Source organism: Equus quagga, chromosome 7 (assembly GCF_021613505.1).
Source record: "Equus quagga isolate Etosha38 chromosome 7, UCLA_HA_Equagga_1.0, whole genome shotgun sequence".
Taxonomy (NCBI): Eukaryota; Metazoa; Chordata; class Mammalia; order Perissodactyla; family Equidae; genus Equus; species Equus quagga.
In genome coordinates, this window is record NC_060273.1 from 98842319 (window position 1) to 98864014 (window position 21696).

General features: G+C 42.8%; 1 long non-coding RNA gene across 2 annotated transcripts; it reads right to left on the reverse strand.

Moving 5' to 3' along the window:
* Positions 1-6682: 6682 nt before the first annotated feature.
* Positions 6683-19489, reverse strand: LOC124242510 (uncharacterized). Of its 2 annotated transcripts, none has more exons than XR_006889464.1 (3): positions 19318-19489; positions 8040-9085; positions 6683-6721 (listed from the first exon to the last, which is right to left on the reverse strand). It is a non-coding gene; the product is annotated as an uncharacterized LOC124242510 (long non-coding RNA). The 2 variants fall into 2 exon arrangements; XR_006889465.1 differs by lacking the exon at positions 6683-6721 and adding an exon at positions 12044-12322 and having other exon boundaries at positions 7276-9085.
* Positions 19490-21696: the final 2207 nt, after the last annotated feature.

A 21696-nucleotide genomic window follows, 5' to 3' on the forward strand; every position in this document is an offset into this window, starting at 1 on the left:
TAGAGGAAGATGGGCACGGATGTTAGCTCAGGGCCAATCTTCCTCAGCAAAAAAGAGGAGGATCAACGGTGGACATTAGCTCAGGACTAATCTTCCTCAAAAAAAGAAAATAGTGGCTTGTAGAAAAAATTTTTTAAGGAAACACAATAGTCAAATTAAATGTGCATAATTAGAATGAAAAATGATCATTGAACAATTTTATTATATGCCAGTAGCTTGACTGCATACTTCTTGTAAACAAAACAATAAAGAAAATCAACCATTGTTCCAATTTTGTTGTCAAAAGAAAATTTTAACTGTATATAAATCAGCAAGAAGAAAAAAAGGCTAATTATATGATTGTGATGTGGACCCTGAGCGGGTGAGGACGCCCGTATGTCTGCCCTGTTTTTAACACCGTTGAAACATCTATTTCATGGAGAGCAGCATCTGCAGCCCGAGGTGTGTTTACGCGCTCTCAGGGTGAGTGTCGTAGACTGTCTGCTGCTGAGCCTGTGCAGATGAGTTATGTTTACCACCCCCACACACAGCAAAAGGGGAGAACTTGAAATCAACTTTAAGAAATGACCATTTCTCTGAAGTTGGTTTTACTTGAAATATTTCTAGAATGCATTTTCTTTCTTCCAAAAAGCATTTTATTGCTGAGTTTTTAAATGTTATTCCTGAATTTTCTAAGAACTTCAATTTATAACACACATGGATTTTTCTGGAGACTTGGATGATTAAGTACTTTGAGCTGAAATTTTGTTGTCACGTTACTATAAATTTTAGGCAATGAAAGTACAGTAAGGTTTAAAATGAAAGAAGATTTGTATAATAGTAACTCTTTGTTTTGGGGATTGGGGAGAATAAAAATTTTCTTTGAAAATATGTGGTTTTTATTCAGTGTTGAGCCTGTCATTTAGACCTTCCCATGTAAGATATTTGTTACCAAATGTCTTCCTAGGAAGTGATGGTTTTTCTAAGGGTGAGAAATGGGACTCATAGTTCCCAATTGTTGCAGCATAGAGCTATTCCTACCCTCAGCTACACCTTCATTCAAATTCTTTTATTGAGCACATACCATGCACCATACATTGTGCAAGAGGCTGACTATACAAAGATAAATAAGATGTGGCCTCTGGTCCTAAGAAGTATTTAGAGTAACCTCCACATACCAGGTATTGTGAAAGACAGGAGAAAGGCACATGGCTCTGAGCAACCACCTAGAAATTTCACCCAGTGGGTTGCATCCTCAGTGGAATGGGGTAATAATGCTGCTGCTGATTGATGATGAAGATGGCAGTGATGCCAGAACCAGGCACTGTGTGTACCTTATATTTACATTACCTATTTAGTCCTTACCAGAGTCCAGTGAAGTAGGCAGCACAATAGTTTCTTTTTACAAATGAGGAAACAAGGTCACCAATGGAAAGGGGCAGAGTTGAGGTACAAATCTGGGTCTGTCAGATTTGGAGTCTAAGCCCTTAAAGAGTTTGGGCATTGAAATTCTACAGAGCTGGATTTGAATTCTGCACTGCACGTTCTGGGTGAGTAATTGTTGGTAAATTACTTCACCCTTTTGTTTTTGGTAAGGAGATATCGGCCCTGAGCTAACATCTGTTGCCAATCTTCCTCTATTTTTTTTTTCCCCCAAAGGCCCAGGACGTAGTTGTAAGTCCTTCTAGTTCCTCTATGTGGGATGACACCTCAGCATGGCTTGATGAGCAGGGTGTAGGTCGGCTCCCAGGATCTGAACTGGCGAACCCCACGCTGCCGAAGCACACCGTGTGAAATTAACCACTTGGCCACGGGGCCGGCCCCACTTCATCTCTTTAAGCTTCAGTTTTCTTCTTTGTAAAATGGGGCTAACAATAACACCTGTGAACAACGCTGTCCGCATCCTTTAATAGCTACCCTTCCTTTTCTCTTTCTTCCTTGCTGATGGAGCCCATCTCTAATTACTGAGGCTGAAAATTCCAGACACTCATGTTCTCAGTTGCCTTTATACCTAGGGCCTGGACACATGACCAAGTCCTGGTCAACGGGACCTGAGGGGGAAATCAGTGGGAGCAACATTTTCTCTCTAATAAAAATGAATGCTAGGAAGCCACTTCCATTTCCTGTGGTGTGAAGCTGATACTACTCTAGCCAACTTGCAGTCAAAAAGAGAGATGCCGTGGACACACTGAGGATGGCTTCAGGAAGATGGGAAGCACGGGAGTCCTTGTTAACGTCATTGCGCTATGAGAGATGGGAAATTTTCTTCACTAGTTAAACCACTTTTAATTGTACATTCTGTTACTCACAGACACTCCAAATTTGTTGAGTTTTAGGTGAGCTAAATTGTATATAGTAAGTGCTGAATAATAGAGGCTATCATAATCTTCTTGGTCAAAGTTATCTAAGTATAATTTTTATTTTGTAGCTTTTGATCATTAACAAGATGTGGAGTTTTCTTTTCTTTCTTTTTTAATAATCATTTCTAAATTGACCAAATCTACGTGTATAAATAACATACAAACCATGTAGTCGATGCTGTTTGACTTCTCAAGGATTAAACATAGTGCAAAGTAACAACTAGATGAGTTGGCACAAAGCATTGAACTGTTAGATGAGCTTCTGGATCAATCATGAATTGCTTTCCAGATCCATTCTATAACTTGCATTAATGGATCATAGGCATCCTCATTAAAGAGGCTTTCATTTTTTAAAATTAAAATAGCATACAATTGACGGTCAAGAACACACCTGTAGCTCTGCTCTGCATCATGCGAGGAGGATACAAGAGATCATCAGTCTGCAGCTCGGAAGAGGGCTCTCACCTGAACTCGACCTTGCTGGCACTGCGATCTCAGACATCTAGCTTCCATGACCGTGAGAAATAAAGTTCTGTTGTTTATGAGGAAAAAAAGACAAACCTGTAATTGTGTGGTCAGTTGCAAACTGATAATAAATCAAGAGGACATGGGGATAGGAATAATGATAAAAGCTGCAATTAGATCCTGGATTACAAATTGAAAAATACTTTACATAGGAAAAAGTCAAGGAGACAATAAAAGTATATTAGTAAATGTCATTTCTGAAAAAAATTTTTAAACATAGTACTTGGATAATGAAGAGAATAGATGTTCAACTACTGACCCAAAATAGGCATAAAACTCTATGTTGCTCTCTCTCACAACACTCCTAATAATATGTGATTTTAACTTAGACAGAATTTTATTTCTTATTTTATTTTTGTTCAAAACCAATTTCTTCACTCAGAAAAGCTATATAAGCACCCATATTGTAAATTCTTTTTCTTTTTCATGTAAGTGATCTCACAGGTAAGGATTCCCTTTGAGCTTGCTCACTACTTTTGTTCTTATGTGTTTGGCTATAGTAAGTTACTGATTGGTTTTTTCCCCCTTCTCCTCTGGATCACATTCCAGACTTCTTCCCACAGCAATATTTTATAATCTACTATAAAGCTGTCTTGAATTAATACGCATATATTCATCTCAACAATAATCTGCTTTATGATATACCCAAGATGAAAAGCAAAGGAACTGCATTTTGACTGCTGCTCTCCTTCCACATGTCCTGTCAGAAAGGCTCTACTAGGAAAATAGAGGAAGCCAGCTAATGAGGAAAGAGGAAGCTAGGCTAATAGCTTGGCTGTGCAGATCTCAAGATGCTTGTCAGTGGAAGGTAAGGGTGAAGACACTATTGCTGTGGTTCTCAAACTTTATTGCACATTAAAATGACCCAGAGAGTGTGTTAAAACACCAGTTGCTGAGCCCTGCCCCCAAGAGTTTCTGATTACTTAGGTCTCAGGGATGGTTAGAGAATTTGTATTTCCAACGAGTTCCCAGGTGATGCTGATACTGCTGATACAGGAACACTTTAAAAACTTTTACTCTGTTGGTAAATGTCTATCTGTTGAACCCTCAGCTGTATGGGTTATACGCTCCTCCCTTCAGATCTAACCTTTCAACACACTGAGATCAGTTTGGGGTGGCCTACACTCAAGTCTCCTCTTCTGGCTAGTCACTGAGTCTGTTTCCTGGACCACTTGTCTAGAGCCTAAATCTTGGATTCCAGTCTTCTTAGGCTGGTTCCTGACCAGTTTTGCAGACTCTTTGCTCATGTCCCTGACCCTTTGCTTCTCTAATATCTTAGCCTGGGCTCTGGATCCTTGAAACATATTCTCTTGGCCTTATCTCCAGCCTGCCTCCCACACTCACATGACTTGGAGCACCTGCCAACCCCTCTTTTGTCTGCATCAACCATTCTTGGCCTGCCACGTTCTGTTATCACCCAAGTCCCTCATGAAACTCCTCACCTATAGAATTCTGATTGAGTTCAGCTCCACTGCTGTAATGATATAATGAATTAGAATTTCCCTTGGGGATTTAAGGGAAATAGAAACGTGTGATTTGATTGAGTTTGAAAGCAGGGATATGTGATTGTTAGCGGTTGAGTCATTGTAACTAACAGGACAATGAGCAATTGATGATTTGATTAACAAATGACTTCAATTATACAAAGACAAACTTATATCGAACAGTCAATACGTATGTAAGAATTGTATTAGTTTTCTCTTGCTATGTAATAAAATGCTACAAACTTAGTGTCTTAAAGTAACACCCATTTATTAGCTCACAGGTCTGTGTGTCAAGAAGTCTGGAGAGCAGAGCTGGGCTCACAGTTAGGAGCTGCTCAGGGCTGAAATAAGAATGTCAGCTGGCTGCATTCTCCTCTGGAAGCTTGACTTAGGAAGAATCTGCTTCCAAGCTCATTCAGGTTGTTGGCAGAAGATAGTTCCTTGTGACTGTAGGAATGACGTCCTTGCTTTCTTGCTGACTGTCAGTTGGGGACCACTCTCCACTCCCAGAGGCTGCTGGCATTCCTTTTCACAGGGTCTCTCACAACATCACAGCAAGAGAATCCTTCAAGGCCAGCACGAGAATCTTCCACACGGTAAATCCTCTCATGCTTTGAATCTCTCTGACTTCTGCTTCCACCAGTTTTTAAAGGGCTCATACAATTAGATTAGGCCTACCTGAATAATCTCTCTTTGACATTTAACATAACATAATCCTGGGAGTGATATTTCATCATATTCATAGGTTCCACTCACGCTCAAAGGGGAGGTGATTATACAAGACTGAGGGACTTTGGGGTAGAATCTGACTACTTTGGTCCACCCTCTGGCCCCCAATCATCTATGTCTGTCCCACATGCAAAATACATGCACCTCCTCCAAGGGTTCCCAAGGGCCTTATCACTTTACAGCATCAGTTTGAAGTAAAACATCTCATCTTAGTCAGCTCAAAAGTCCAAAATACCATCTAAATTATGTCCTTCTGATGCTCTTGGGTCTAATTAATTCTGGGCACAATTTCTCTGTATTTGTGGACCTGTGAAACTAAAAAGACAACTTATCTGTGCCCCATTCCCAACATACACGGTGGGACAGGCAGAAGATAAGTTACAGGCATTTCAGTTCAAAGAGGGGGTAAATGGAAGGTGCAAAGGAATTATCAGTCCAAAGCAGTTTTGACATCCAGCTGGACCAAGTTCAATAGGTTTCAAGGCTTGGGAATAATTCTCCCTCACTCTTTGCTTCACCGTCTGAACTCTAGGTTTTTCCCTCCAGGCTCTTGGTTCTGCCTTCTGGATGAGGGTCCTTGGGGCTCATTCTTAGAATAATGCTACCAGAGCAAAGATGTTAATTTTTGTGTAGCCCACGTGTCAACATTTCAGGTATCTTGAGAAATTCATAGCAGAATAAGCACAACCCAAATGTTTATAAAGCTAATAAAATGGCACACCAATTTTTAAGCACAAAGATATTAACCGCTATATATCAGATCATGGGTCATTTCCCCAGCAGTGAGCTCATACTCATAAGATGATGGCATCTAGAAGTAAGGAGAATCCATTGGGAATGGTCATCTGAAAGATGATTATCTCAGTGATGAAGTATGAAGAAATCAAAGAACTGAGAAAAAAGTTCACAGTGAATGCTTTAAACAAATTCCACTAGCATTTCTTTAAGTTGAGGTTTCTCTAGAATAGACAAATCTCATCAATGAGAAAAAGCCAACCAAATCTGATTTGCATTTGGGTAGTCAACTTCTTCTATTTTTTTTTCACCCCAAAGTGAACATACTTTTAATCACATACAATCAAATGTAATTGAAAACATATTGAGGGTTTACATTCAGCTACAAGCAACAGGGAACATTCACAGTCTTCCTGTCATGAGGAAGGTCATGGAAGGCCTGGGTCAAGGCAGCCACTGTACAGTGCAGCGGAGAAACAAGCTTCCATGACTCTCATGATATCTTTTTTTTTTCAAATTAATTAATTTTTTATTGAGGTTATGATAGTTTACAACCTTGTGAAATTTCAGTCATATATTATTGTCAGTCATGTTATAGGTGCACCCCTTCACCCTTTGTGCCCACCCCCACCCCCTTCCCCCTGGTAACCATTGAATAGTTCTCTTTATCCATGTGTTTGTTCATCTTCCACCTATGAGTGGAGTCATACAGTTTGTCTTTCTCTGTCTGGCTTATTTCACTTAACATAATACCCTCAAGGTCCATCCATGTTGTTGTGAATGGGACGATTTTGTCTCTTTTTATGGCTGAGTAGTATTCCATTGTGTATATATACCATATCTTCTTTATCCAGTCACCAGTCAATGGGCACTTCGATTGCTTCTACATCTTGGCTATTGTGAACAATCCTGCAATGAACATAAGGGTGCAAAAGTCTCTTTGAATTGCTGATTTCAAGTTCTTTGGATAGACACTTAGTAGTGGGATGGCTGGTCATATGGTATTTCTATTTTTAGTTTTTTGAGAAATCCCCATACTGTTTTCCATAGTGGCTGAACTAGTTTGCATTCCCACCAGCAGTGTATAAGGGTTTCTTTTTCTCCACAACCTCTCCAATATTTGTTACTTTTTGTCTTGGTTATTATAGCCATTCTAACAGGTATAAGGTGATAGCTTAGTGTAGTTTTGATTTGCATTTCCCTGATGATCAGTGATGTTGAGCATCTTTTCATGTGTCTATTGGCCATCTGTATATCTTATTTGGAGAAATGTCTGTTCATATCTCTGCCCATTTTTAGATCGGGTTGTTTGATTTTTTGTTGTTGAGTTGTGTGAGTTCTTTCTATATTAAGGAGATTAACCCTTTGTCAGATATATGATTTGCAAATATTTTTTCCCAGTTGGTGGGTTGTCTTTTCATCTCAATCCTGTTTTCCCTTGCCTTGTAGAAGCTCTTTAGTCTCATGAAGTCCCACTTGTTTATTCTTTCTTTTGTTTCCCTTGTCTGAGAAGACATGGTGTCATGACGTCTTTTTGACTGCACCATTGTAGATGTCATGATGAATTAGGAAAACACACTCACTAGCACTATTCACAGCATAAGATGATTACTATACAAATTAGACCTTATATGGATATAATCTAGAGAAGAGGGGTATCAGAGAATACTCCCAAGCATGAAAGTCTGAATTAATTTCCTGGTGGACACAAGAAGGCCTACATAAATATCTAAACTCTGGTGGATCTTTGATGTGGATCTTGTGAAGACATCAGTGGAAACCTCAACCTCTAAGAAAATGGTAACCAAATAGTTGGTGGTAGTTTTGAGGATGCTCTTGATTGGAAGGGTAAGAATCCAGAAAGTGGGCTGAAAGATGGTATCCTCAAAGCTCCTATGTATCTGTCTCTCTCTCTGTATGGTGGTTCAAAAATATGACCAATGTGTTTTTGCCACTGCCTTCCCAAGCTCATGCAAGTGAAGCTATTGGTAAATTTTAACATGGGACCATAAAGGGCATAGATAATGGAAAACCTAGTTCCTAACATTATTCATGGGGAGGCTGTCTCCAACTCTGTATTTTGTTGTCCTATCACAGGTCTCTCTTCTTAGTTCAAAGTCTATTCACCAAATACCAGTCAGAAGGATGGACAACAAGCAAAGGCCCAAATATGAAAATAATAATTCACATGAAACTAGGCTCCACCAAGCTGTCTCATAGTACTTACATTTATATTTCTTTTCAGTGGGATTTTTCACATTTTAGGATGTGGGCCAATTGAAGTCTTTTCCATGCTGTTTACATCCCTATTAAGGGATGAATGATGCATGAAGACTTTTCCACGTGCACTGCATTCACTTAGATCCACTCCAACAGTTTTATTTTTCAGATTGTGATCTGTAATAAGGCTGAAGTTCTCTCCATGTTGACTACTCTCTTTCCCTTCATGAAGTCTGTCTACCACATGACTTCCATTGAGGACAGGTTCTTAAAGGTTTCCCACATCACGTCTCTGTAGAGTTTCTTCCGTGAAGGATCCAGTAAAGCCCCCTCTTCCAAGGTGTAGTTCACAGCGACACCCTCAATGGCCACTGAGTTCATTTCTAGGTTTCTTGGGCCTCCCTGGGTTCTTCCTACAACTCCCTTGACTAGTGCAGATTACAGCATGACAGAGGCCATGGCAGGGTCCCCAGCTGGTTAGTCAGCTTTTTAATCAAAAAGAAGAAATCCCCAAGAGCTAATCTAAAGCATGGTGACTAGCATATGGAAGACTCTTTGGGGGAATTTTGGCAGCTGCATTTCAATTATACAATCTTGGAGACCACTTCCATGCAAGGCTGTCCTGGGTGGGAGCCTTGGACAACGTCATGAGAAGGCTAATATGGGCAAAAGAGAGAGATCTTTAGTTTAATGATTTATAGCAGAAAGGGGCAAAGGTAAGGACACCAAGTAGGTGAAGCCTAGAACATAATTGTGAGTCTGATTCTGATTCAGAGGGAATCTTTGAGATTTCTGAATATAGGGAATAGATGAGTTAATGTCATTGGAATAACAGCCAGAGATAACATTGGCAATAGAGTAAAAAAGGACCAGTGGACAGAAGTGAGGAGATGATGGGGGAAGAAGTTACAGCGATAACGTGGACATTTTGTTCTTCACATATTAAAACAATAGTCTGGGCCCAATGTCAGCACAGAATGTTCTCTGAGGCTTTTTTCAAGTAGTAGTCACAGATTTGTGCTAATAGAGTCATCATTTCTTGTCCAGTCTCTCCTGTGAACAAGGACAAGTATGACAGTAGGTTATTGTTACAATTATTACAGTGCATAGGGTTATGTGAAAATTCAGTTTGTGGTGGAAGAATCATACAAATTTAGCCAGCACAGATAGAACAAGAACTCTGGGTTCTGGCTTTATTAGATAATCCAATGGATACCATTTACTGAGTGCCTCTGTGTGTAAAACACTGTGTTACATGTTTTATAGACGTTATCTCACTTAGTTCTCAAAGCAATCCTTTGGCAGTAGGAACTTTGGCCCCATTTTATGGTTGAGGAAACTGGGGCCTGAGAGAGGTTGCTATTTGCACAAAGACACAAAATTAGTAAGTGGTGGCTGCCTCAGTAACACTCTGCATACTTTTCTCATAGCTTGCCCATTAGATTGAAATTAACTGTTTGTGTGTCTGTTACCTACATCAGACTCTAAGGTCATGAGGAGAGGGACTCTGTCTTATTTTACTTTTCTTGCCTATCTTTTTTTTTTTTTTAATTCTTCTTCTCCCCAAAGCCCCCCAGCACATAGCTGTATATTCTAGTTGTAAGGTCCTTCTGGTTGTGGCATGTGGGACGCCGCCTCAGCATGGCCTGATGAGCGGTGCCACATCCGCGCCCAGGATCCAAACCGGTGAAACCCTGGGCCGCTGAAGCCAAGTGCGTGAACTTAACCACTCGGCCATGGGGCTGGCCCCACTTGTCTTATTTTGAACCTAGTGCATGCAATACATGTGTGTTGAACTGAACTGTCTGCCTCTAAAGCCTGTGCTCCTATCTCTAGCATGATGTGCTAACTCCCTAAGCTTAGCAGCCATAAGAACATTACAAAAATGTAGCACAATTAGGGCCTGGAGGCAAAGAGAGCGCAGAGTTTTAGCATTAGAAGGCCTTCTAGAAATGACCTATGTTTTTCTCTTCAGAAAAATTCATTCTCAAAATTCTTCATTCATGCAAATTCTTGTTGATGATGAGAAACTGGACTCCATGAACAACACATAGAAAACTGTTGTAGAAATTCTTTCTTCCTCTAACTTCCTCTCCCCACCTATCTCCCAGAGCACACAGAATATTGGACAGAGTTACTGCATGGCACTACTACTCGGCTCTAGGTAACAGAAAAGGATAGGCACAGGCCCATGGAGTTCACAGATTAACAAATAGTAACCAAGGCATGACAACAGTGAGGAGCAAGGGCTGATGCGAATATGTATTAGGGAGACCCAACTCACTCTTCAAGGTTAGAGAAAGTATGAATGACTTTTCTTTTCTTTTCTTTTTTTTGCTGAGGAAGACTGGCCCTGAACTCACATCTGTGCCTATCTTCCCCTACTTTATATGTGAGATGCCTACCACAGCATGGCTTGCCAAGCAGTGCCATGTCTGCACCCGGGATTGGAACCCCAGGGCCCGGAAGTGGAACATGTGCACTTAACCGCTGCGCCACTGGGCTGGCCCTAAAAGACATTTAAGTGGAGACCCAAAGGCGGTGTGGTTAAGTAGGCATTAGCTGGGAAAGGAATGTGTGTGAGGCCTGAAGCCAAGAGATGAGCAAGCGTGTGACAGAGACTGCAATACCAAGATGGTGGATGACAAGACCCAGAGGAGGAGAATGGTAAGAATCAGGATGTAGAGTGGGTGGAGACCAGATCCTGGAGGCCTTGTAAACCACATCAACGTTTGTAGATTTCTTCCTAAGAGCAGTGAGAGGCCACTGAATTTAGAGGAGTAGCATGATGTACGTTCCTTTCTCTCTGGGTAGCTGAGTGGAAAATTAAGTGGAGGAGGCAAGAGCAGGTGTAGGATGATCGGTGAGGAGATGAATGCCTCAGTCTGGGAGGGTTAATAGGACAGTCTTTAAACTATTCTACTCCCTGGCAGCACAGCTACTACATTCATCACCATTCTCCGCCAGGTGAAACCTACTTTGCACCCATCGTGACTCTGGATACCCCATGAGAGCACAGTGCCATGGGCTGCTTGGTCTGGCCCTTGCCTGCCTCCGGGCTTGTTGAGTCCAGGTTCTCTCATCCACTACATTCCACACATGTTGGCTTTCTTTTACTTTCACAAGTGCAAAGTTCTTTTTTTTTACCTCAGAACGGGCCCTCGGTAAATGGTGATTACTTCCATTTGGACTACTCTTTCTCCCTGCTCTACTCATTTCCACTAGTTAACTGCTCCTCTTCTAGTTTTCTCTTCAAACGTCATTTCCTCAGAACAGCCCACTCTGACCCCTAAGAATAGGTCAGGGGCTGGCCCGGTGGTGCAGTGGTTAAGTTTGCACATTCTGCTTTGGCGGCCCAGGGTTCACCAGTTCAGATCCCGGGTGTGGACATGGCACTGCTTGGCAAGCCATGCTGCGGTAGGCATCCCACATATAAAGTAGAGGAGGACGGGCACGGATATTAGCTCAGGGCCAGCCTTCCTCAGCAAAAAGAGGAAGATTGGTAGCATATGTTAGCTCAGGGCTAATCTTCCTCAAAAAAAAAAAAAAAAAAGAATAGGTCAGGCCCCCTGTCATACTCTCTCAAGAACATCCTGTTTCTCCTTCTAGTGCTTATCTCAATTTATATATATTATGTTTATTTATTACTGTTTTTAAGAAATCTTTTGGGGCCGGCCCAGTGGCGCCGCGGTTAAGTTCGCACGTTCTGCTTCTCAGCGGCCCGGGGTTTGCCGGCCCGGATCCCGGGTGCAGATATGGCGCTGCTTGGCACGCCATGCTGTGGTAGGCGTCCCACGTGTAAAGTAGAGGAAGATGGGCACGATGTTAGCTCAGGGCCAGGCTTCCTCAGCAAAAAAGAGGAGGACTGACAGCAGTTAGCTCAGGGCTAATCTTCATCAAAAAAAAAAAAAAAAAAAAGAAATCTTTTGATAGCAAATGAATGAAACCTACTCAAATTGGCTTAAACAAAAAACAAAAGAGGTAGGAGGAGGGTTGTGTTGGCTTACATACCTGAGAGGCTGGCACAGGTTAGCATGTTGTCTAACTCCAGGGAGCACCACTCAACAGGTCTGGAGGTACATAGCACAGTGGTACTGGCTGGGGGATATCTGGCTTCTGAAATGGCAGGATCTGGGGGCTTAAATGGTGGCAGCAGGCTCGCCTTCGTGTCTTTCCATGTCTCCTTCATGTAGGCTCATGTCTGTCTCTGGTAGGCTCACTTCAGGTGGTAGCACCCAGTAGCTTTAGGCTCCTATTCTCCCAGTTTCAAATCCAGCAGGAAAAGTTCCTCTTTACCACCAGATCCACAGAAAGTCCCCAAATTGATTTCCAAAATAAAAGTGTGGTACAGAAAGAAGTTTATTTCTCTCTCAGATAAAAGAAATCCAGAATTAACTGGTCTCTGGCTTGTATGTACTTCCTCAGTGCCAGGGACCCAAACACCTATCTCTTTCTCAGTTCATGACTTCTACTTAATGGCCCAATATGGCTGCTCCGACTCTAGCTATCAGTCTGTATCCCAGCCAGACATGAGAGGAAGAAGGACATTATCTCCCCTTAAAAGTATTTCCCTGAAATTGAACACAACACTCTGCTTATATACCATTGGCCAAAACTTAATCACATGGCCACACCTAACTGCAAGGAAAGCTGTGCCCAGCTAAAACTGGGAGTTGCGTTACTAAGGAAGAAAGTGAATGGATATTAGAGGACGACTAACATCTCTGCCATGCAGGCCTTTTCCATAAGCTGGTCGAAAACTTAGTATACTTAGTAGGCAGGAGAGTTGTCTCCCAAAAGAAAATGAATGCTATTATCCAAAGAAGGGGGAATGGCTACTGGGCCTTGAGATTTAAGCTCCGTGTATCAGCTGGGTTTCAAGTTTTCAAGCAATGAAACACTCAACTTAAATTTGCTTAAAACTTAAAGGGAATTTATTGAATTATATAACTGAAAAGTCCAGAGGTAGAGTGAACTTCGGGAGTGTTTGATTTAGGCTCCTTGACCTGTTGACCAGGTTCACTCTTTTGTGTAAGCTCCGTGCTCATTGGGCTTCCTTTATCATGGCAAAATGTCTGGCGTTTCCAGACTTCATATCTGCGTACCACATCACACCAGAAGAAATGTCTTATGTAACTACCTTTATTGGCATAGACCAACTGGGCCTTCACCATTCCCCCACCTCTGGAGGTGGGGATGGTGTCCACCACCCCACTGAAATTTCAAGGCTAATATAAAATGAGAGAAGAAGCATTCTCCATAGTGAGGACTGGGTGCTGTTAGGGAGTAGAGGGAGGGAAGAACGATTACCGGGCAGGCAACCAGTGAATGTCCATTACCCTCCATGTGAGAAGAGACTAGATCTCTAATGCCTAGCACTGTGCTCAGTAAAGATTTGGTGAATGGGTAACAAAGCACAGAATATGTCAAGTACCCCTACCATGATCTCTGCCATCTGGCCCCTGGGGCTCAGTAATGCCACCCCAGGACCTTTTTACCTTGTAGGTGAAGTTAGCTGGGCACAAAGATGTTGCTGATTCTACCCTGACCACAGACCAAGGCCTGACATCTAGTCTCTACACTGGCATGGACACCCTAATGGGAACCAGTCATAGAGGGCAAGGTTCAGAGTAGAATTTCCGGGGTGAGGTGTTTACTCAAAGAAGACAGAAATAGCAAAATGAAAGGGTTAAGTGCAAACCATAGTCAATATGAGCCATCCACAGACATCCAGTGACAAATTGTCACATGTCAGATCTGAAGGACAAATAAGTCTAGAAATAGGCTGTGAATCCTGGGAGCAGGAGTCTAAGAGTCAGGAATGGTAAGAAGGCAGGTGGAAAGCAATTAAGGGAAACAGCTCAGGATATAAACCACGAGCAGGACCAAAGTGGAGGATGCGTTCTCAGGGGTGTTTCCCCAGTGGTGGAGGGGTAGGCCTGCTAGCTGAAGGCCGTGGGGCAGGTTCCAGAGAGGCAAGAGTCCTTCAGGGAGCTCAACCCAGGACCTAAGGACCTAGGGGACAGGGAAAGTGCCAACTTGAGGAAATACATTGGGGAGGCAGTGTAGCACCATCGTTAAGAGATTGAGTTCTTGAGTCTAGATACCAATTTTACCTACCACTGAGTGACCATGTGATTTTGCTCCAGTTACTCAACTTCCCAATTGCTCAGTTTCCCCATCTGTGTACTAGTTCTTACAGTGTTTGCTGTGAAACATCAATAAAACAACAATCCTAAAGCTCTTCTTTTTTTTTCTGAGGAAGATTAGCCCTGAGCTAACATCTGCTGCCAATCCCCCTCTTTTTGCTGAGGAAGACTGGCCCTGAGCTAACATCCGTGCCCATCTTCCTCCACTTTATATGTAGGACACCTGCCACAGCATGGTGTGCCAAGCAGTGTCATGTCTGCACCTGGGATCCCACCCGGTGAACCCCAGGCCGCCGAAGCAAAACGTGCAAATTTAACTGCTGCGCCACTGGCCAGCCCCCTAAAGCTCTTCTGCACAACCCCTTGCACACAGAAACACTAGATAAATGCTCACTGTTATTGTCAGCAGCAACAAATTATAATACTAATTAGCAACCAAGGAAACTGAGGAAGAAATCGGAAACCCATGGTCAGCACCAAAGTCCTCAGGTGCGAGCTCTGAACTGCCATGCCCCTTTTCTCCTTCAGGACTTTCTATAAGATATTGCATATGCCTGAAACCTCTTCTCCCTCCTCTGCATCTGGCTACGACTTCCACACCTCCTTCAGGTCTAAGCTCACACATCCCTCCCTCGAGGTCGGCGGCTCCTGCTATTCTGATGAGTAGACTAAGGACATTTGGATTTGCGTGCCCTGTATCTGGTTTGGTCTGGAAACTAGGGCAGAGGCTGTGTCATCCTGCCCAAGGTCCAGCTTGGTCAGACTCAGAGATGAGTTACATTATTGTAACTAAAGGCCAGGTTTTGACCCAGAAAACACACCCTGGATATTATTGTTTATTCTGAGGTCAGACATGGCATAACTTTAGCAGGTGGGGCTCTTCCAGGTGGGGAAAATGTGAGATTATAGCACCAGAACCTACTGAATAGATGCACTGGGTTAGTGTTTGGGTGTGTGCTGTTGTTTGTTTGTTGGGAGAGAAGTGGAACATGGACAAATTGCTTTTTTGTCTCACTGATCCAGAAGGCAGACCCTGAGACTAGGTAAAAGACTTGTACTGGGATAGCCCTTTGGCTATGGGGCCAGGGACTTAGCTGGACAGCTTTCAGCATCATGTCCCACCTGCTCTCAGTAAAAGCAGAAGTTGATGTTTACTTGGCACCGTTTAGGCTAGCAAAAGCTAGACCTGGCCCTGCACCATTTGATCAGGTTTGAATTCTACCTGAGGAAAGCTGTACGGTCATAGCATCAAGTTCAAATTACTTAAATGGCTTCCTAAGATGCTCCATGACCTGATGCCTTCAAAACTCTTTGTCTTCTTTTCTCACCACTCCCCTGTTTCAGGCTGTTTCCCAGCCATGTGGAACTTCTGTCAGTTCTTCAGCAGCCAGGCCCTCTCTTGCCTCTGAGTCTTTCACTCTGCCTGGAACTTTGTTTATACTGCCTCTTACTTGTGAAAACTCCGACTTACTCTGCAGACTTCTGCTTAATCATCACTGCCTCTGGAAATCCCTCCCCTCCCACTCCCTTCCCCAGCCCAGATGAGGTGCTTCAGATGCTCCAGGAGGACACGAATGACATGATCTTGTTCACACACTGTATTCCCAGGGCTTATCACTGAGCATAGCACATAGTTGGCAAAAAAATATGTGTTGAAAGAAGGAATGACTGAATGAATCAATGAATGAATGGATGGATAAAATATGCCTGTCCTCCACAAATGACCAATATTAGGGTTACTTTGCATAGGAACCTAGAAAGTAAGGGATGTTTTGGGGTTCTTGGATCAGGTGCCCTAGACTAAGGAATTGAAGCCTATCCAAGAGGCATGGAGAAACACTTAGGTAAAATAACAAAGTATTAAACTAATTTTTAAGCCCAAATAAGATAAAATCATGGTGAACCGATTGGTTGTACTGAGCCTAAATAGGATGGATGCACAGCAGTACTCAGCTTCAGTGCTCAAGACTTTGGGTGGCATGTTAAAAATGCCAGCCCGCTACTGAGGATTCAATCCATACTTCTCAAGGAGAGAACCTTACATCTATAATACAGATCCACCACCAATATAAGTCTTCAGACAGTTGCTCAGGCATGCTCCACAAGACTTCAGAACTCACGAAACTGACACTAAGGGCCTTATCCCCTTCTGACTAGGAATCGTAACTCAATTGGATTCTAAGTATGGTGGGCTCCTCTGGCCACATGGGGCAGGAAGAGTGACTGAGACTTAGCATGAGACTTACCTAATTAGTATGGGACAGGCTTTGAAGAACTAATTTAGTTGCAGAGAATAACGCCAGTAGAAGAGCCAGACAGGACAGTGGACACAGTCACTAGATGCTTAGGAAGTCAGGATAAGAAATGAGGTGGAGCTGATCCTAGGGCAGAATCAGCTCACAGAATTCCACACTAGGACACAGTGGATTCCTGTGGGAGGACAGATGGCATGAGGTTCCTAGGGCTGTGAACACCTCGAAGGTGTTGAAGCAGCTCGGGAATTTGAGGTCACCTTGCCAGAGATAGAATCATCAATAATAATTCATCCCAATGCAGGGTAGGAAGAGGGTCTTCAAGCTGAGTGCCCAAGGAGGTGGCTGGGAGCTCTTGTGTGGGGATATAAGGTGGATGTGAGAGAAGACACTTTTTTTTTTTTTGAGGAAGATTAGCCCTGAGCTAACATCTGCCGCCAATCCCCCTCTTTTTGCTGAGGAAGACTGGCCCTGAGCTAACATCCATGCCCATCTTCCTCTCCTTTATATGTGGGATGCCTACCATAGCACGGCTTTACAAGCGGTGCCGTGTCCACATCTGGGATCCTAACCGGTGAACCCAGGGCGGCTGAAGCAGAACGTGTGAACTTAACCGCTGCTCCACCGGGCCGGCCCCAAGAAGACAGCTTTGATGTAGAGTCTGGAACTGAGGCAGGATGCGAAAGCACCAAAGGAGTGAAGGTTGTGAAAGCAAATTTCCTTTCCTGGGCTCTGTAAGAAGTAAGGCACCAGAAGATCATTCAGGTGATTAGGGCCTGGCCAACAGGGGCCTTGTAATGGTGTCTGAGGCACTGTCCCCAGAGCTGGGAGAGGGGGTAGGAGGGCTCTAGACCCAGGTTGGGGTGGCAATAGGGGACCCAGATGGACTACTGGGTTAGAAGCGATCTGACTGCTCCTTCTCTGATAAAGCATGGCTCCTAAGACTTTGGGTGGAGTCTCATATGTTTGTGACTGACAAGAACCTGGCCCATCTGACATCAGTCTGGGTGGTGACAGAGAACTCAGTACCAAGGTCCCTCACTTAGGATGTGGCTCATGAGGCTGTAAACCAGGTTGGTAAATTTCTCAAAAAGCAATTCTCACAACACTGGTAGGGTAATCCATCAGCCATAAAGCCATATCCTCAGGCCTGAGCTAAAGAGCTCTATAAGTTTTGGGTTTTCTGCCCAATGTGTCCTACTGAATTGACACTAACATAATTGGAGGAAACATGGCTGGGACCCACACCTGTGATGTCACCTCATCTTTAGAAAGTTGGAGGACAAGGACCAATAAGACCATGGTTCTCAAACTTAGTGGGCATAAGAATCACCTCTAGGATTTGTTAAAAATGCAGACTCTTATGTTTTACATCAAAACTAGTGAACATAAATTTCTGAGAATGTGTCCCAGGAATCTTCATTTTAAACAAGTTTCCTAGGTGGTTCTTATTCTTGTGATCTGTGGGCCATATTCTAAGAAACAATAATATAGAGGCCCATTCTGCTGCAGCAAGTGGAGATGGATTTTTCATCTTATGGCTATTGGATGAAATCTGCCCCAATGTGGCATATACACGATGGCCTAGATGTGATTGTAAGGAGTTTGGGAGAGATGTGGTCATCAGACAGTGCAATAACTGATAAAAATGAGATGAAATGGATAGATGTAGAGGCTGGATAATCTCTGAACTTGTCAGGCAGACTGAGGCTGAGGCCAAGGAATTACTGGTGAGGCTGGAGCTACTCCTGGTTGACTGGATGGACACCCACGTAGAGAGCCAGTTAGACATGGACAAAGGTTAGGGCAGGAAGAAGTTCTGAGACTGAAGCTGCAGCAAAGGTTGTCAACACATAGGGATCATTCCCAGCTGCTCTTGATGTGCTGACAGAAGCGTGCTGCTGACAGTGGCCTCATTTCTGGGGTGACTCTGGCCTTCCTCATCTGTCCCACACCTGGGAAACTCTTTTAGGCTACAAAAAAATCCTCAGAACAGACTCTCTGCTCTGAGTTACCAATTATACCCTCATCTCTCCAAGAAATTGGGCTTCTCTGCCAGAATTGCTGGGCAATATTTGAGTGGGCTGGGCTGGGATGTCATGGGGGAGGCTACCAATGGGTGGAAGCTGATTCTTAAAGAATCTTCAGAATCCTTCTCATCCATTGCTCCTAAAGAGCTAGAGTCAGGGCCCTGACAACTTCAAGAAATGAGACAACAAAGGAAATCAATAGATTCTTTTACAGTGACATAAGATTTTTAACTTGTGACAATGTGATGAGTAAAATGATAACACCATACCAAAGAGGGAGGTTGTGAGAAAATTATCAGAATTTGAAGACCTAGTTGCTGCCTCCTCATCTTGTATTGTTTAGGGAAGTAAAGAGAGGCTAGACCAAATACACAAGGGGAACCCAGAAATCTACCTGCTAAAAGAATTCTGCTCTGCATACTTCTACAATTTTAAGATCCATTTGGGTTCACAAGTGTCCTTTTCAAAATGCTAGTACCCCAAGGAGGGGTTCTTGCTTTAAGTAGGCTACTTTAAGTGAACTACACTCCTAAAGCTTCTAAGAGAGTAGCTGTCCTGAGAGAATGTGAATTCTGGGTGAGCTGCAAAAATAGGAAATGTGTACAGGTTTCCCCTACTAACCAAAATCAAAGTTCCTATGAAAACTTTTGTGAACTGAAATGGTGTAAAAAGAAGAAGCAATTGCCATTACTTTACATGGGAAAAATTTTTGAGCATACCCAGACCTGAAAAGTAGCCTACCAAATCACATAAAACCTAAAATAACATAACGTATAGTAAAAGCAGGAATGCTATGATAAACACACAGCCTACATAAAGTAGAAATAATGTTCGTACAGTGTAGTTTCACTTACCAGAATTGGGAAGACAGCGAGTACACTGGAAGGCTGAGAGGTGGTGGCGGTATTGACAGCTCGTTAGTCTGAGTCATTGGAGGTTGGGGTGGTGGGATGTAGGAGAGAGGGGAAGAAGGTCGTCTATTAACATCTCCTTGTAGTCCGAATCCATCAGGGCAGGCAGGTCACTAATGGCTACACCTTCTCTGTTTGCCTGCCTGGATGTGAAAGGTCATGGAAGGTCGAGGTTTGTTGTCTGCTGTGGCTGATGTGGCTAATGTGGAAGGCTTGAAATACAATAGTGTGCCTGACTGCTTAGCCTCTATAATGGCTCACTGCACAACAAACACTGAGTGCTCTTTTCACTTTTCACCCTTTTTCATAAAAGCGAAAATCCTCTTTGGATTTCTCTAGGTTAGTGCAAATGAGTACTAATGTAGTACTTTTGCAAAAGCAAAGTGGTGTAAAGTGAACTTTCAGATAGTGGGGGAAACCTGTATTATGATGCATTTTGAGGGAGGGGAGTGGGGACTTTTATACATTCAGAAGACCTCCTAGGGTGTCACCTTGTACCAGGGGAGGAAGTGGGGAAGAAAAAAGCGGCCATTTCCTGTTTTCTCTCAGCTCCCTGCTTTCTTGATAGGGCCCCCTCCCTTCTCCCACTGCCTTTGGCTAGGCTTACTCCCACTAATCCTTTAAGACTCAATTTAACCATCACCTCCTTCCCAGACGTGCTCAGGGAGAGTTAGCAGCTTTGTCCTTTGGGCTCTCACTTTGGGTTGTTTATATACATATTTCATTCTGATCTGTTTATACTTACATTTCTCCCACAGACCATCAATTCCCTGAAACCATTTAGGATCTAATACGGTATACAACAGGATCCAATAACTATTGACGTGATGAATGCATTGATGACAATTGAAAAACCTCACCTTGGCTAAACAAATTATCAGTGTTAATAAAATAGACTTCTTATATAAGAAAAGCATTTCTAAATAGTGTGGGAAGCATACACATTGCTATGCTATTTTTGCGTGACTTTTACATTCATTAAAGTAGGTTCCTTTCATAATTTTCTAGATTAAACTGTTGCCCAGTTAGTTACTAAAAACAATACTTTTTTTTATTCGTCCTGGTCTTTCCCCAAATTAGACCAAGTTAACAACGTTTACCAAAACTGTGCAAGCAGATTGTTCTGTTGAGGTTTCTGGTTTAAGCAGAGACCAACAAGAACTGAACATTTGAAAATCCCCAGAAGGAAAATTGTAGAAGAAATATTCTGCTAATTACAGGAGATTATATGGACAAAAAAAATCATGAGTGGCCAGGCAAATTTGCAAAAATTTTCTGTACCATTTTACACATAGCAAGCTAGCAAGAATTTTTAAAATGTAATATCCAGTGGGGACAAGATTTGGCAAATTCAGCATACTCTCTTGCTGCTAGTAAAGCAGACTGGCCTGACTCTTGGGGAAAGTGATATGACAGTATATATGAGAAGCCAGAAAGATGTTCCATAATCCCACTCCTGGAAATTTATCCCAAAGCAATACTTAAAAAGAAGAAAACAACTTAAACACTTGAAAATGATCATTGTTTTAGTAATAAGGTGTCCCCTCTCTGGTAGTCCAGTTAAAACCAGCTCAACACAAGGTTGACATGAGGGAAGGCATATTGTAGAAAAGAGACCATGTTGTAACTTTGAACGACCTCTGACTAGCTAACACAGCTGGACTTGTATCCTCCAGGAGATCCACCTGTTCTGTAGATTTTTTGACTCCTGCTAGCGCATATACCTCCCAGCTGTGATAAGATGATAACTTCGTTCTTTTCACTTCCTTAGGAATGTGATGACCCCTCAAACAGAGAGTCTATGCTGATAGCCATCATCAATGAAAACTGAAAGATCTGATGTGGCAACTCCCAGTCTGTAACACCAGAGGGTCAACGTTCCTAACCCCCTCCCTTATAACCCACTGGCCTACATAACTGCTTCAAGATTCTGTGCCCCCCCTTAGGGTGGTTCTTTTGGACATTAGTTGGCCATCCTCCCTCTTGCTAGCACGCTGTAATAAAATACCCTTTCTCTACCACCATCTTGCCACTTGACAATTGGCTTTTGTCTTGTGGCAAGCAGATCGTGCTCTTTGTGTGGTAAAACAATTCCTTGCCATCACTCTTTAAGGTATGAGGTAGTGTTACCCAACCAGGTTTGTTTTTGCCCATCGCCAGGAAAGCCAAACACTGAAACAATGAGATTACAACAGATAGGGTTTACTCACAAGGCAGCCAAATTGAGGAAATGGGAAAATGAGTCTCAAATCCACTTTTCCGAAAATAGGGACTCACGGATATTTATGGGGAAGGGGTCCAGGTGGTCTGAAATGTGGAATA